General features: G+C 40.6%; 1 protein-coding gene across 1 annotated transcript in view; it reads left to right on the top strand.

Moving 5' to 3' along the window:
- LOC138763184 (metabotropic glutamate receptor 7-like) overlaps nucleotides 1-15,468 on the top strand; it is a 583,408-nt gene that overhangs the window by 437,896 nt on the left and 130,044 nt on the right. The gene's annotated exons all lie outside the window — the stretch shown is intronic.

The following is a 15,468-nucleotide window of genomic DNA, read 5'->3' as shown; positions in this document are numbered from 1 at the left end:
CAGCCTGGACCTGGCTGAGAACCGCGCTGGGGGGCGCTGACGTCACTCGGGAATCACGTGGTCCCCCAGCGTGGGCTTCTGATCCCTGTGCTGAGAAGAAGGGAAACCCCCCCCCAACAGCGCCATTTTTGCCGGCTGCCCCAACGTGTGGATTACAAGTGGGGCCAGTTCACCTATCTAGTGGTGTGCTGCCACAAAGCCTTCTTTATTGTAACTAGTGAGACACAGGTCTGGTCACTGTGGTTGCTAGAGTTCATATGGGTGTGGCTTTGCCCACAAGGAATTTTTTGATTCCTCATTCTCGTCATTCTGTAAGAATAGGGTCGCCTTGCCTGACATTGGGTCGCCGGTGTCTTATTCTTTCACCTTCTATTTGTTAACCATTTGACGCCTGAAAAAATGCATTACCATTTTAATTGTAATGATCATATCTTTAATCTGAAATGCTAAATCAGTTTCACATTCTGCAGTTGGTGCTGGTCTGTTCCTTATTTAAATTTAATTTTATTACACATCTTACATGCAGAAAAGTTTAATTTCAGCCTTAAAAATATAATGCACAGACAGGGCAGGAGCTGGCAATCATTATTAACTTTTCTTTGATTACCAAGCAATATTCCAGACATGTAATTGAGATCCCCAAAGGTTCCTCCCCCGTGGCTTCTTATTCTTTTTCCCACATTAATTTTTTTTTGCCACGGCTGTATTACTACCATTGTAAATTCTTCTTTCTGCTCCTTGTAATTGGATGGGACCGGTCCCTTTTCTGATATATTATTACCTTTTTAACTCTATCATAAATTTATCTGGCCAGACCTTTTCTGGCCTCCTGCTCAATTCCTACTTTTTTCTGAGTTGCACAACTCCCTGTCCAAATTAGATTTCTACCATACTTCAGATACAAAATAAAACGTTGGCTGTTCAAGGGTCCCCTCATCACTCATTTACTACTGATTTATCACCCACTTGTCCCATGTTGTCCTTTTGTTCTTCTGCGCCCACTTCAGGGTCCTGACCTTCACATGGGGGATTTCCCCTCTTAACAACCAGTCTAAGGCAGGGCGACAGAACTAGGACAACATGTAATGTTGGGTGGTACTTTTATCCCATCACTAGGCAAATCCTCAAGCCCTTATCCTCTGTGTGCTCAGGATGTGACACTCTTAGTTTATCTGGAGTCTGCCAGAGCTATGATATAGGGAGGGAAGGATCAATTGATCTAACACCTTAAGAGAAGAACTGGGAAAGTGTCCCATGGGCCCGTTCTTTAGTCTTTAGATGCTACTTCAGCCGGTCACTGACACCATCTAGCAAGCATTCCTCAATCTTGGACTCCTGGCTGGTTTGCCAAACATATTGAAACTGCCACTTCCTGATGCAAAGAACACACACACAGAACTGGTCCAGTTAACTCTTTATTGGACACCAAGTTAACTGTTTTCAGTTTTATTCAACAAATGGAAGCATCAACTTTTATACACCCAAGAAAACAAGTTGAACTAAAAGATTACATCATTATACTACATACAAGGACCTCGCTGCCACGTCCCGAACCATGGGTGTAAAGGGTGGGCCAGTACTGCGCACACTGCACTCCACCTAAAAGCTCCTTTGCACAGGCCCGAGGACAGGTCCACGTCTTCCCCCTCCACATCCTCCCCCTCAAAAGATGCACTTACCCCTCCATAAATCTTCATCCGCGAAGCCAAGCAAAAGAAGAAGACAAGGTAAATCACACCCCTTGTAGCCCTCTCCCCTATATCAAGGTTGAATGATAAGAACATTGAGTTACATTTACTCCACAAAATCTCAGTTGCTTTTCCTGATTCTCTTCCTGTTCAGGCTGTTTCTCCAGTTTTTTTTACTTTCTTCTTTAGTTATCCTCACTGCCTGACGTGCTTTCCCCAGTCTCTCTTTTGTTCTGAAAAGCTTCAGTATCTCTACCTCCTGCTCTCTCTTTCATTCTCATATATTGGATTTATCTTTAAACTTATAAATTTTGATCAATACTTCCATTTCATTACACATGTTTATGTCGAAGGTACCTTTCCTTTGGCCATTTAGCTGACAACTTTTTTGTTCTTTCCTCCCATTTTTTCAGAGGTTTTTATGATTTTTTTTAGATACTGGGAACTTCTTAATTAAAATTTCAACTGCAATTGCTTTATTAATTACACTGTTTTGTTCAGCACACTCCATCAATCCATCCAGTCATAGTCTTTTATTTCTGTCCTGTCCACTCTTTGTGGTTACTATGCTATTTTCAATGCAACTTTACTTTTTCCCTAACAGTTTGTGATTTTAATTTGTCCAATTAATCCCAATTTTGTCTACCTTACCTGTTCTGCCCACGCAGACCCCTATTTATCTAAGGCAGTATCTACAGAACCCTTCATCCGTTCAGACCCCTATTTACCTAGGGCAGTAGCCATGAGGATTTTTATCCTGCCTGTGTAGACCCCTATTTCCCTAGGGTGGTATCCGTGAGGACTTAATCAAACTCTATCCCTTACTACTACTCACCCCACTGTGCAGTTTTCCTGATCAATTCTCTGAACCTCCTTTCAGGTCAATTTGTCAGCAGATTCTTTGGATCAGAGAGACTATCTGACTGTCATTTGGCACTTCTGTGTCCCCGGAGACCCCCATTCCCAGCAGATCTTAGTCCAAATTTAAAGTGAAAACCGCTTACACTTTTTTCAGGTGACCATCTGTTGGCTCCTAGAAGATCCCCAAGGGGCTGAGAAGAGCTCTCGACCAGCCATCTCTTTTCTGATGAGTCTCTTTCTGACCCTGCTGTAGTGCCAATTCTGTCATGGTTTTCTGAGGTCCAGTAATGAGTCAGACAACACAGAGAATTCTTCAAGAAGTTTAAACCTTTATCCCTTAACTTGGCTACACATTGATTCTCAATTCGCCATCAGTATTGCTTAGTATTTCTTATTTATTTACCTCATCATGTCTCAAGACCACGTGTTCCAACATTTTCTGCCACTATTATTTTCTGACCCCCTTTCTTCTCTATCTTGTCAAGTTCTTATCACATGCTATGCCTCACTTCTTCCACCCTTATATTTTTATCCGTAAATGGTACATGGTTACACGGGGTTGCTAATTAGATACATATGGTTGCAGTTAGATACTTTACAATTAGATACATAGTAAATGTTTAAAAGTTTAGAGTAATTAAAAAAAGATAATTGTAGCCATACAAAGTAAATATAAATAATAATACAAAGTAAATATATATAGTAATTAAAAAAATGCATGTTGCTTTGAGACACCGTCCCTTTTTTATACAGATTTTCAGTTACTTCTCAATCTTCGACTTTGATTGATATTTTGTACCAATTAGCTTATCCTAGGTTTGTTTCTCAGTCATGGTACTCTTATCACTTCTCCCTGTGCTACACTTATCTTCTTGTAACTGGCCTGTTTCAAAATAAGTCACTTGCCTCTATGGTTCCCCCTACCTCATCCTGTCTAACTTGTCCTATCTGATCTCCGGTTACACTCATGTATGACCTTGAATGTTTTCTCTCTGGACTTGTGTTTTAAAGTTAGCAGTTTTGTGTAGCCTTGGGGATGAAAATATTTTCCCTCTTTGTGTTTTAAAGTTAGCAGGCTTTGTTTGTGTTTTAAAGTTAGCAGGCTTTGGAGTCAGCAAATTCTACAACTTACTATAATCAGCTAACTTTTCCACATACTGTGGCTGTTACTTAATTACATTAATAATTCCCATAAACAGTGTAGTTGATATACATAGTAAATTGTTACATAGTAATGGATTAATGAATACATAATGAATAGTACATAGGTATTTTTTTCCATACTAGCAGATATTTTTAGCATTCACTGAATATCTTTTCACTGAAAAGCTTCCATTATACCCCATCATCATTTGATTAGGCAGCTCAGAAAATTTGTATCATTATCTTTGTTTTTAAAATAATTAAGCCTAATCATGAATTATGGTCAATGATATCAGATGTTTATGTACTTATCATTTTGCTTATTGAAAAGGTAACTGCTTTAACAAGTCTAATGCTTCAATTAATATAACAGTGGAATGCTATACATTTGTTTATTCATGCCATCATCAGTAATTGTTAGATTTCAGTCCAAAAGCATACAAATGTTATACTCGTCAGTAGTCTATCATCTGCTAAATCCAAATTGTGGGATGTGAATGACACAATAATTTAGAATTGAATTTGACCAGAAGCAAAGCTCAGGTGTTTGATTCAGTACACAGATTGGTCCACATTATTGATATTAATGATTAGCCAGGAAGAAAGGTAAATTATTTTATGTTCCAATTTAATATCCCATGTTCCAAACCATTTTGCAATCATTACTGTCATGTCAGGAAATGCAGCAACTAATTTCTGCATGGCAAGGTGCCTCAAATGGTAAATGAGAAACAGGTCCTGTTCATGTGATTTTAATCTTATCAGTTAATTGGAGAGAAGGCGTGATTGTGATCATTTAACAGATCATCAGAAATATTTCCTAGGGGAAAGTCCACCTCTGAACAATTGGAGATGAGGTAGTTGGAGCCTGAATGACTATAAAAACCCATGTGTCGTTTAAATGCCACAGGCCAGCTCCAGCAATCATTTGGGTGCCCAACTGCAGCTTGTAGGTCATGGAAATTAGGAGAGGTGAGGCCTCTTCACATGGTGAAAGAAATGCCATCCTTGGAAGCCATGAAGCAGGGGCAAGTGTCTGTGGACACTGCTGTTCCTTTGGAATACTTCTGCCTTTCAAAACAAAGCTGCTGGCCTGAAGTACTGGGATTGGCTGGAGAGGGTAAAATCACATCCACTCAATGACCGAGGAGAGTATCCATTTTTGTAAATGCTGATGGAGATTGCTTCAGATGGGGCAGAATTTGTCAGGTTTTTCCAAGAAGGATTCCTGACATAGTATGTGGACCAGGCAACTGGAGGAGAGGCCATACTGATCTAGTCCTGGGAAATGAACCTGGTCATTTTGGTGAGAGTGACCATAAGTCCCTGAGCTTTAGCAGTGTTATGGACAAGGATAAAAGCAGGCAGAATCTGAAAGTGTTAAATTGGGGAAGGCTAATTACAATGGGATAATGCAGGAACTAGAGGGAGGAAATTGGGAATAGATGTTTTCAGCAAAAAGCACCAAAGTAATGTGGAAGATGTTTAGGGACCACTTGCACAGGGTTCAGGATAGGTTTGTCCCACTGAGACAGGTAAAAACTGGTAAGAAAAGGGAACTGTGGTTGACAAAACATGTGAGGCAGCCGGTTAAGAGGAAGAAGGAAGAAAACATTAGATTTAGGAAGCAAAAACAGAAAAGGCTCATGAGAATTATTATCACAGGAAGGAAGGCACTTAAGAAAGAACTTATGAAAACTCAAAAGAGACGTGAGATTAAAGAGAACCCCAAGGCATTCTATACATACGTAAAGAACAGAAGGATGACAAGAGTGAAGGTAGGGCTGCTTAAGTAAAAAGGAGGCAGAGTAAATTGGGGTGCTCCTAAATGAAGACTTTTCTTCAGTACCCACCAGACAAAAGGACCTTGGTCAAAGCGAGGTCAGAAAAGAACAGGCTTGTGTGCTAGACCATGTTGAGATTAGGAAAGAGGAAGCAATGAATCTTCATAAAAAACATTAAGACATTAAGATTGATGTCCATGGGGCCAGTTGAGATATAGCCCAGGTTGCTGTGGGAAGGGAGGAAAGAGATAGCTGGGGCATAGGGAGTGATCTTTTGCCAGAGGAGAGGTGCCAGAGGATTGGAAAATAGGAAATGTAGTCCCCTTTTAAAAATAATGTACAGTGCCCTCCATAATGTTTGGGACAAAGATACTTAATTTTCCTTTATTTGCCCCTGTGTGCCACTCTTTTAAATTTAAAATCTAACAATTCACATGTAATTAAAGTGCATATTCCAGATTTTATTCAAGATTATTTGTATATATTTTGCTTTTGATCATGTAAAAATTGCAACACTTTTTAGACATAGTCCCCTCATTTCAGGGCATTATAATGTTTGGAATATTTGGTTTCACAGGTGATTGTGAGCACTCAGGTATGTTTAATTGTTTCATTGGTGCAGGTATAAGAAAGCTAGGCTTGCTTCTCAGCTTTTGATCACCTTTGGGGTCTATAGATGCCATTTTTCAACATGAGGACCAGAGTTGTGCCAATGAAAGTTAAAGCAGCCATTATGAGGCTGAAAAAGAAGAATAAAACTGTAAGAGACATCACTCAAATCTTGGGATTACCAAAATCAACAGTTTGGAACATTATTAAGAAGAAAGAGTGAACTGATGAGCTCAATAATTGCAAAGGGACTGGTATTCGAAGGAAGACCTCCACTGCGGATGGCAGAAGAATTCTCATTGTAATAAAGAAAAATCCCCAAATGTATGTGACAGATCAGAAACTCCCTTCAGGAGGCAGGTGTGGATGTGTCCATGACTACTGTCCACAGAAGACTTCATGAACAGAATACAAAGGCTACACTGTAAAATGCAAACCATGGCAAAGGAGGTAAGCTTTGGATCGTGGGCAGTTCCTTTACACCTCCACACTTTTCTCTTGCCATGACTCCAATACATCTTGGTCTCATCTGTTCACAAGATCTTTTTTCAGAATTCTATAAGCTCTTTTAAATACTTCTTGGCAAGCTGTAATCTTACCATTATGTTTCCTGGCTAACTAATGGTTTGCATCTTGCAGTGTAACCTCTGTATTTCTGTTCATAAAGTCTTCTGTGTCATTGACACATCCACACCTGCCTCATGAAATGTGTTTCTTATCTGTCGGACAGGCATTTGTGATTTTTCCTCATTACAATGAGAATTCTTCCGTCATCAGCAGTGGAGGTCTTCCTTGGAAAACCACTCCCTTTGCAATTACTAAAATAAACATTATGGAGGGCACTGTAATAGGGAGAATCCTGGTAATTATAGGCCAGTGAGTGCTGTGCAAACTATGGAGAAGATTATTTAGGACAGGATTTTTTTTGGAGAAGTACAGTCTTCTTCGGGATAGACAGTATAGCTTCATGAGGGGAATGTCATGCTTCATAAGACTAATTGAGTTTTATGAGGAGGTAACAAAAGAAATTGATGAAGGTAGGGCAGTAGATGTAGTGTATATGGATTTTAGTAAAGCATTTGACGAGGTCCTCCATGAGAAACCCATTCAGAAAGTCATGAGGCATGGGATCTGTGTGGATTCAGAATTAGTTTGCCTATAGAAAGCAGAGAATAATAGTGGATGGAAAGTATTCTGCCTGGAGGTCAATGACTAGTGAAGTTCCACAGGGATCTGTTCTTGGACCCCTGTTCTTTGTTATTTTTAAAAATGACCTAGACGAAGAAGCGAAAGGATGCTTCAGAAAGTTTGTGGATGATACAAAGGTTAGAGAAGTCATGGATAGTGTTGAAGGTTGTTGTAGGTTACAAAAGGATATAAACAGGATGCAGGGTTGGGTAGAGAAGTGCCAGATGAACTTCAATCTGGGTAATTGTGAGGAGTTGCACTTTGGAAAGGCAAACCTGAAGGCTTATTACATAGATATGCAAGGCAACATTTGGCAAATTGCTCCCAGCAGCTCCTCACATGCACTGCAATCAATCTCCACTCCTACCCTTCCACTCTAATATTTCCTTTATTATTAACACTTTTCCTCTTAAAATTGTTTCCTTTGCTCTGTTCTAACTAATCTCTCACTGAAACTGCACTGTATTTTTAATTGCTGTACTGTATATGGGTTGATATGCTGGATTGCACGCAAAATGACCTTTCTTACTGTACCTCAGTACACATGACAATAAACTTGAACTTGGTTCCTCTCAACTTAATGTTGAGAGGAACAAATGCTAGAAATTGAGCATAGCTGGCAACTAACTACAAATTCTATTGCTCCAATGTCTGCACACAAGACCATTACATTAATAAGAGATAAGAACCCCATTGCAAAGCTGACAATCATTTCAAGAGCATGGATGTGATGTTGAGGCTTGATAAGACACTTGTTAAACCACACAGAGAATTGTGAACAGTTTTGGGCTCCTTATTTAAGAATAGATGTGTTGACATTGGAGAGTTTTCAAAGCAGGTTCACTAGGATGATTCTAAGAATGAAAAGGTTATCATACGAGGAGCATTTGAGAGCTCTTGGCTTGTATTCATTGGAATTTAGGAGAATGATGGGAGAATCTCATTGAAACATTTTGCATTATAAAAGACAAGAATAGAGTAAATGTAGAAAGGTTGTTTCCCAAAGAGGGAGAGTTTCGGACAAGAGGCCATGACTTCAGGATTGAAAGGCATCAGCTCAAAACAGAGGTGCATAGGAATTTCTTCAGCCAGAGGGTGTTAAATCTGTTAGCACAGGTGGTTATGGAGGCCAGGTCAATGGGTGGATTTGAGACAGAGATTGATAGGTTCTTGATTAACCAGGTGACGGGGAGAAGGCCAGTCAGTGGAGCTGAGTGGTAAAATGGATGAACTCATGAATAAATGGCGCAGGGCAGACTCATTGGGCTGAATAACCTATTTCTGCCCCTATGTCTTATGGTCTTAAAATAACTCCAACCTTCCAGAGGTTATCCCTTGACTATTTCTGATTTTAATTCCTTGTAAACCTCTGCAGTTTTCTTTTGCTGTCCTGTCAATGTTCTTTTTTTGTATGCACATCAGCTGAAGAATTGAGGAAATTAAATCTAATCCTGAGGATAAAAGAAATCTGAAGTGGGAACATAAAATCACTCAACTGGTCAAATGATCCAGAGTGGTCCTCAGGGTGTAGGCACTGAGAACGCATGAGGCGGGACTCATGACCTGACAGAATGAGTCCTCATTTGGAGAAATCCTAAATAGTTGCGACTAGACCTTTGAGAGCTACCACAGTGATTTTCAAACTTTTCCTTTCCACTTGCATACCACTTTGAGTAATTTTTATACTATAGGTGTTCTGTGATTAGTAAGAGATTACTTCATAACGCAACTGATTGAAATCAGAGACGTGAGGAGTACAAAAGTGCTTTTAATATCTTACAATCAAAGACTAGTAGATACAATAGTCCTCAGGTGAATCTGAGGTGAGGTGGGAAAACCAGGGTTTATATTTGGGTAGGTGAGGGTGGAGCCAAGGGAGGATCCAGCCATCAGAACAATACACAGACAGTGAATTCCATTTCACTACATTCTCTCCTTCCTTCAGAAGGGAAGCTGTGGGTGAAAAACAGAGAGTATACATTAAAAAAAAACTACATACAGTCGTGTTTTCTTTTTCAACTTGTCCGTTCCCCTGGGGATTGGAGCTAGTCGTCCTGCTTGAGGCAATGCCCCTTACGAGCAGGTTCTGGCGTAGCTCTTCGCTCATAAATGATGAGCCTCAATCACTATGGATATAGCTGGGATACCCAAACAGGGTGAAAATAGAGTGCAAAGCCCTGATGACTGTGGTGATGGTCATATCTGGGCAGGGTATGGTGAATGGAAAACGTGAGTACTCATTGATGTCGTTGAGAAAGTACATGTTTCCATTGATGGAAGGGAGGGGACCCTTGAAATCGATACTGAGTCATTTGAGGGGGCGGGATGCCTTTATCAGGTGTGCTTTTTCGGGGTGGTAGAAGTGTGGCTTGCACTCTGCACAGACCTGGCAGGACTTGGTCATTTCCCTGATGTCCTTAATGGAGTAGGGCAGGTTGTGAGTCTTGACGAAATGAGCCATGTGAGTGAAGCCTGGGTGGCAAAGCTCATCGTGCAGCGACTGCAACTGGCTGATGTGTGCAGAGGCACAGCTTCCTCTTGTCATGGCATCTGGAGGTTCATTGAGAGTACCTGGCCTGTATGCGATGTCATAATTATATGTGGAGAGTTCGATTCTCCACCTAGCGATCTTATCATTCTTTATTTTACTCCTTTTTGCATTATTAAACATAAATGCCACCAATGACTGGTCTGTGAGCAGTGTCAATTTTCTGCTCGCCAGGTAATGCCTCGAGTGCTTGATGGCCTCTAAATGGCTTGAGCCTCTTTCTCCACTGATGGGTTCTGAAGCTCGTAGCTTTGTAGGGTGTAGGAGGAAAAAGCAACAATCCTGCCTGCCTGATTAAGGGTAGCGGCCAGAGCTACGTCAGAGGAATTACTTTACACCTGGAAGGGTGCATACTCATGAACAGCATGTAGCTCTGAATGTAGACGAAAGCCACCTAGGCTTTGGCCAATAATGGGAAGGAGGAAGACTTTAAGAGGGGGCGGACTCTTTGAGTTCCCTTTAGCCCGGCAGATCTTCACTTAGTGGCCTCGTTTACTGCATCCTGAGCACACGGAATCCTTCGTGGGGCATCGGGCATGGGGATGCTAGGCCTGTCCACAGAAGTAGCATCCCTGGCTACACGTAGCTGCAACAGTCGGCGCTTTGTCTGCAGGGGCCACCGGCACCCCAATGACCTGGTCTCTAAAAAGGCATTGCCTTCACCTGTAAGGTCATCAGCTCCCGATTGGGCCTGTTCGACTGCTTTTGCCAGCTCCAGGATGATGGCCAAGTCTTTTTTCCCCAACTCCAGCAGTTGCTGCCTCATGTACCTTGACTTCACTCCTCCTCTCTCACCCAGGCCGTGACTGCTTTGTAGTCAGCACCCACAGTTCAAGGACATAATCGTCCAGAGACTCACTCGAAAGTTGCCAACGTTACGAGAGCCTTCAAGCCTTCTATGGCAGACTCATAAGTAGCACAGTCCCTGATGACAGCAGTCCCCTTTGGGGCTGATTCGAGAGAGAAGTGCAGATTGCCAGAGACTGTCAGAGTTGAAGACATCTTGTGTGTCCATCAGGTAGGACTGGAAGCACTCCAGCCAGTAGGCGAATTCTTTTACAGCCTCTGGGGACAGAGGGTTAATCTGGAATGTGCCTGGCTTCAACAGGGCTTCCATCCTGCTTCAAAATTAAACTATTAAAATTGTAACATGACAGATTGCACTCAGAGACAGTGAAGAGTATAAACAGCTTTTAATAGTTTACAATCAATGGCTGGTAGACACAATAGTTCTCAGGTGAATCTGAGGTAGGGTGGGAAAACCAGGGTTTATATTGGGATAGGTGAGGGTGGAGCCAAGAGAGGAGCCAGCCATCTGAACAACACAGACAGTGAATTCCAGTTCACTGCGTACTTAAAGTGGCGTAGGAGAAAAAAGGTTGAGGACCATTTCTCTAGACCCAATGGTTACTGAAATATTTTGCTTGAGAAAAATTGTCATTGGCCCATTTCCTTTGAATTTATGAAACCGTGCGCATAACGAGTCAGTTAAATACAATTAAAACAGTTTTCAAACTTTTCCTTTCCACTTGTATACCACTTTATGTAATCCCTTACTAATCACAGAGCACCTAAGGCATAGGGATTACTTAAAGTAGTATGTGAATGGAAAGAAAAAGGTTGAGACCCACTGAGCTACCGCCTTTAAACCATTTCTTTGCACTTTCTTCTTCTTTGTAATCCTGCTTCAACTATTCACATCTCGTCTGGACACATTCTTGAAGTTATGATGATTCAGATGAAATGTGAACTCTATTCCATTCTCCTTTTCCCATTGCTTTCTATTTTATTACAGTTTAAATGCTGACAATGGGTAGAATATCCACATTGTCTGTATCCTCATTAGCAGGTGAAGCATGAAAGTCTGTCGTTACTGTGATTGTAGTAATATACAAAAGTGATGGGGAAACTCAGAAGGTCTCGCTGGGTCCATAGAGGCAAAAGCCAATTTTTTGGCTCATACCTTGACGAAGAGCACAGGGCTCAAATGTTGATTATATATCTTTGCCTTCTTTGGGCACTGTGTGACATGCTGGGTTCCTCCAACAATTTTGTGTCTGTTTCCAGGAGCAGAACAGGCTCTGAACTCCGAGTTCTTCTGGCGGTTGAGAATTTTGGTTGAGGTCTTCAGTGCTTTCTCAAGAAATGGTTCTTAGTGGATCCTTTGATAGTTTTTATCAGAATTTTGGCACAGTGTCTAGAGCTGACAGTCCCTCGGGCTCTTTATATGTGCTCCCTGGTGTCGCTAACTTTCCGCGCAGTCACATACACCAGGTGTATCGCATTGCAACTGTACACCCTGACTAACACAAAGAAATATCTAGCAGAGTCACTAAATAAACAGTTTGGGTAAAAGGCAGCCAATGACACCAGGCTTGTAGGACATCGGGATTGCTTTTATGACCCTGTGAGTAATAAATCTCACTCTTTTTCTTGTTGTAATGTCTGCCTTAAGATTTATGAGGCAACGAAGTCTTGTATGTTTGTCGAGAATTGGGTTGGAGGAGAATGATGAACCTTGCACACTGCAATAAGAAACAACGGTTTTGAAGACTGCATGAACCATGGAATTTAAAATGAAAATCTAGAATGCCCCTATCACTCAGTATGTTTATCAGCCTCAATGATAATGAAATTATTGTCATTTACATTGTGCATTGCCTGAAACTTTTAGTTGCTGCAGCCAAACAGGTACTTAAAAAGAAAAGAAACTACAATAACAAACCAATTTAATTAAATTAAAAGAGACATCAAAATGGATAATAAATATTCATAGTAATCCTAGTGCTCTTTCCCATGCCATTCCATTGCAGCATCCACCTTTCCTGGAGCTGGAAGGGTACTGCTTCATATGCTAAATATCTGTTCCTGGCTGCTAAGATTGCAGCTGGAATGTTTAATGCCAGCAACCATTTATCTACCACTCAACTGATTGCTATGTTCATAGATTTTTAAAGATAGCATTGAGTGAATATTCAATGATGTATTAAAGGCACTTAAAGCACTTTTTGGCCTTTAGTGTAGAAATTTAGAAAGTGTTAATGAAACTGTCAGTGTTTGCCATATTATCCCATATCAACAACAGAAAATATTTGTATTCCTACACTTGCAAATTGTAGCATGGAAATTCGTAAGCCACTGTCAGGAGGTGGGACAGTAGAATTCAGAGAAAAGGACCGAATTTGGTTTAAAACCCAACATTTACATTGAGAAATTTGATCCTTAACCAGGGTTGGCTGAGCCCCAGGGAGTGCTTCTTCTTTGATCTGGGGAGGAAGTGCACAGTGTTATTGTATCTTTCAGACAAGTGGTTAAGTGCCAGTCCAGAGAGATACTGTAATATTTCAATTCCAGTTCTTAAAATGCAAGGCAGGCATTCAGTTTGTCGAGATGCTATTTCTGCCCTGGCTTGGAAAAATGAGAAAACCAAGGTATTTTGAGTTTCAAAGAGAATTGTCTTTGATACAGTGGAGACCAAGAGCTTTTTAGCCCTTGGGTTTAGAAAGGTGAAGAGTGACTTGTACGATATTATGGAAGTGATTAGATAGATAAACTGTTTCTCCTCTCTGAGATGTCTGGGGCCAGAGGGCAATGTTGAAAAATTAAAGCCTTGCACATTAAGGAGTGAAAGTGGAAAACAATTATTTCTGAAATAGTTTCTGAAAAGTAGGGAAATTCAGTTACGCCAAACAGTCAGCAGGTAAGTGGTTGGATTAGTCATGGTCTTATTGAAGAGTGGAACAGGATCAAAGGGTCAGATGGCCTGTTCCTGCTCCTATTTCTTATTAAGTTGTAAAAGGTGGTAAAAACATAAAGCAAGTTTCCACTCCAGAAGTGTCCTGTCTAGAGTGACATGAGGGCAACACTACTCTTGAAGTAAGTGACTAAAGCAAAGGAAAGGAATCATAATACTGTAGCCACATCTTTTTGAAGCCCAGGTTATCAATGGACTCATAGAGTTCATAGAAGTCTTGTATGGAAGGGAGTGAAGTATGGAGAGCAATGATGATAGTTGATCCAATTGGAGAGCACAAAGAGATGAAGCTGTGAGGAGGTTGCTCAGATTAAATAAACGTGACACTAGATAAACTTAAAGGCAAGTGCAAAGGCACAAATTCAGAGTGAACTTGGAAAATGGATTAGTGTGGATTTGTCTTGTTTAGACAGATGATGTTTAATACAACATAATTAATGCTTATGTTGAGACTGTTGCAGATACCCAAGGGCAGTGGGGAGGCCCATCATGTGTGTTGCCTGGCAACAACAGCATTGCTGAAAAGCTTCACCAGACCTGATTTCTCCAAAATCATTGTGCCTTACAAGAACTAAGTGAACCGAAACTGTAAACTACCTGAGAGGAAAAGAATCTTTTTTGGGATGGTCCACAATATGATGCATCAAGTTGACGGGATAATGTTTGCCACTTGGAAGTTGACTGTTTTCATGAATTTTTAATGTCAGATAGAGTTGGAGCATATAAACCCATGCATTTTCATGCCCAGAGAGCTCCTCAAACCTCTGCAGAGGTGATGGACCTCCCACAAGCTTGTGGATTCAACAAAGGGAATTGAATGAAGAAAACAAGTCTGGGTATTTCACTCCTCAAGAGGGTAGACTGCTAATTGCAATCTCACTCCAGAACATGGATGAGGTATAGATACCAGTCCTCTACATTAGCAGTGGACGGTTAAGGAGATATTTCATAATTCTCAAGAAAAATATATTCCATTGGGAAATTAAACTCAAGGTGAATCTGTGGTTAGATGGAAGGTAGTTAAAGATGGTATCAAATTGGAAAAATAATTAAATAAATAATCTTGGTTGGGAAAGAGGGCTTTAAAGTAGTCAATAAGGACCAAATAGAATACAAGAGCAATCTAGGAAGAAATACAAGAACAGACAGGCAGAGAGCACCTACAAATATATATAAAGTAAGGTGAAAGCTAAAGTAAACATTGATTCCTGAGAACATGAGACCGAGAAATAACAAAATGGTAGTGATTTTGAAGATGGTACAAGAAGGACCCCAATAATTGCAGAAGATTCAAGGGAAGCTTCTGTTAATCACATCCTGTAAAGAAATATACTGATAAGCCATTGGAACTACAAGATTACCAGGACTATATCTTGGATTGTTCAAAATAGCAGCTGCAGAGATTGCTGATGCTTTGGTCATCAAGATTCTGGAAAGGCCCCAAAGCATCAGAAACTCACAAGCATAACATTTTGCTTTTTGAAAGGAGGGTGACATGGAACAGGAAGCTATAAGACAGTTAGCCTGACACCTGTCAGTGGAAAAACGCTTCAAATATTTATTGAGGAATTATTGACAGGATATTTCGAAAATCATAGGCAAAATCAATGAGATCTTCTGAAATGGAAATTTTCTGTGACAAATTTATTTCAGTTCATTGAGGGTGTAATGGGCAGGTGGATAAGAGGAATAAGTAGATTTCAAAAAGGCATTTGATAAGATGCCAGAAAAAAAAACTTATGTGATAAAATAACACTCATGACCTTGGGGTAATGGATTAGCATGAATAAAGGATTGGAGAACAGAAAATGGAGACTAGGACTATTTTTGGGTTAGCAACTTAGTGGAGCCCCATTAGTTTCCCCTTACTGTCTTGAACTGTGGCATTATGGG

Source organism: Narcine bancroftii, chromosome 5 (assembly GCF_036971445.1).
Source record: "Narcine bancroftii isolate sNarBan1 chromosome 5, sNarBan1.hap1, whole genome shotgun sequence".
NCBI classification, from domain to species: domain Eukaryota; kingdom Metazoa; phylum Chordata; class Chondrichthyes; order Torpediniformes; family Narcinidae; genus Narcine; species Narcine bancroftii.
The sequence above is the reverse complement of the archived record's forward strand: the minus strand, read 5'-3'. Positions and strand labels throughout refer to the sequence as shown.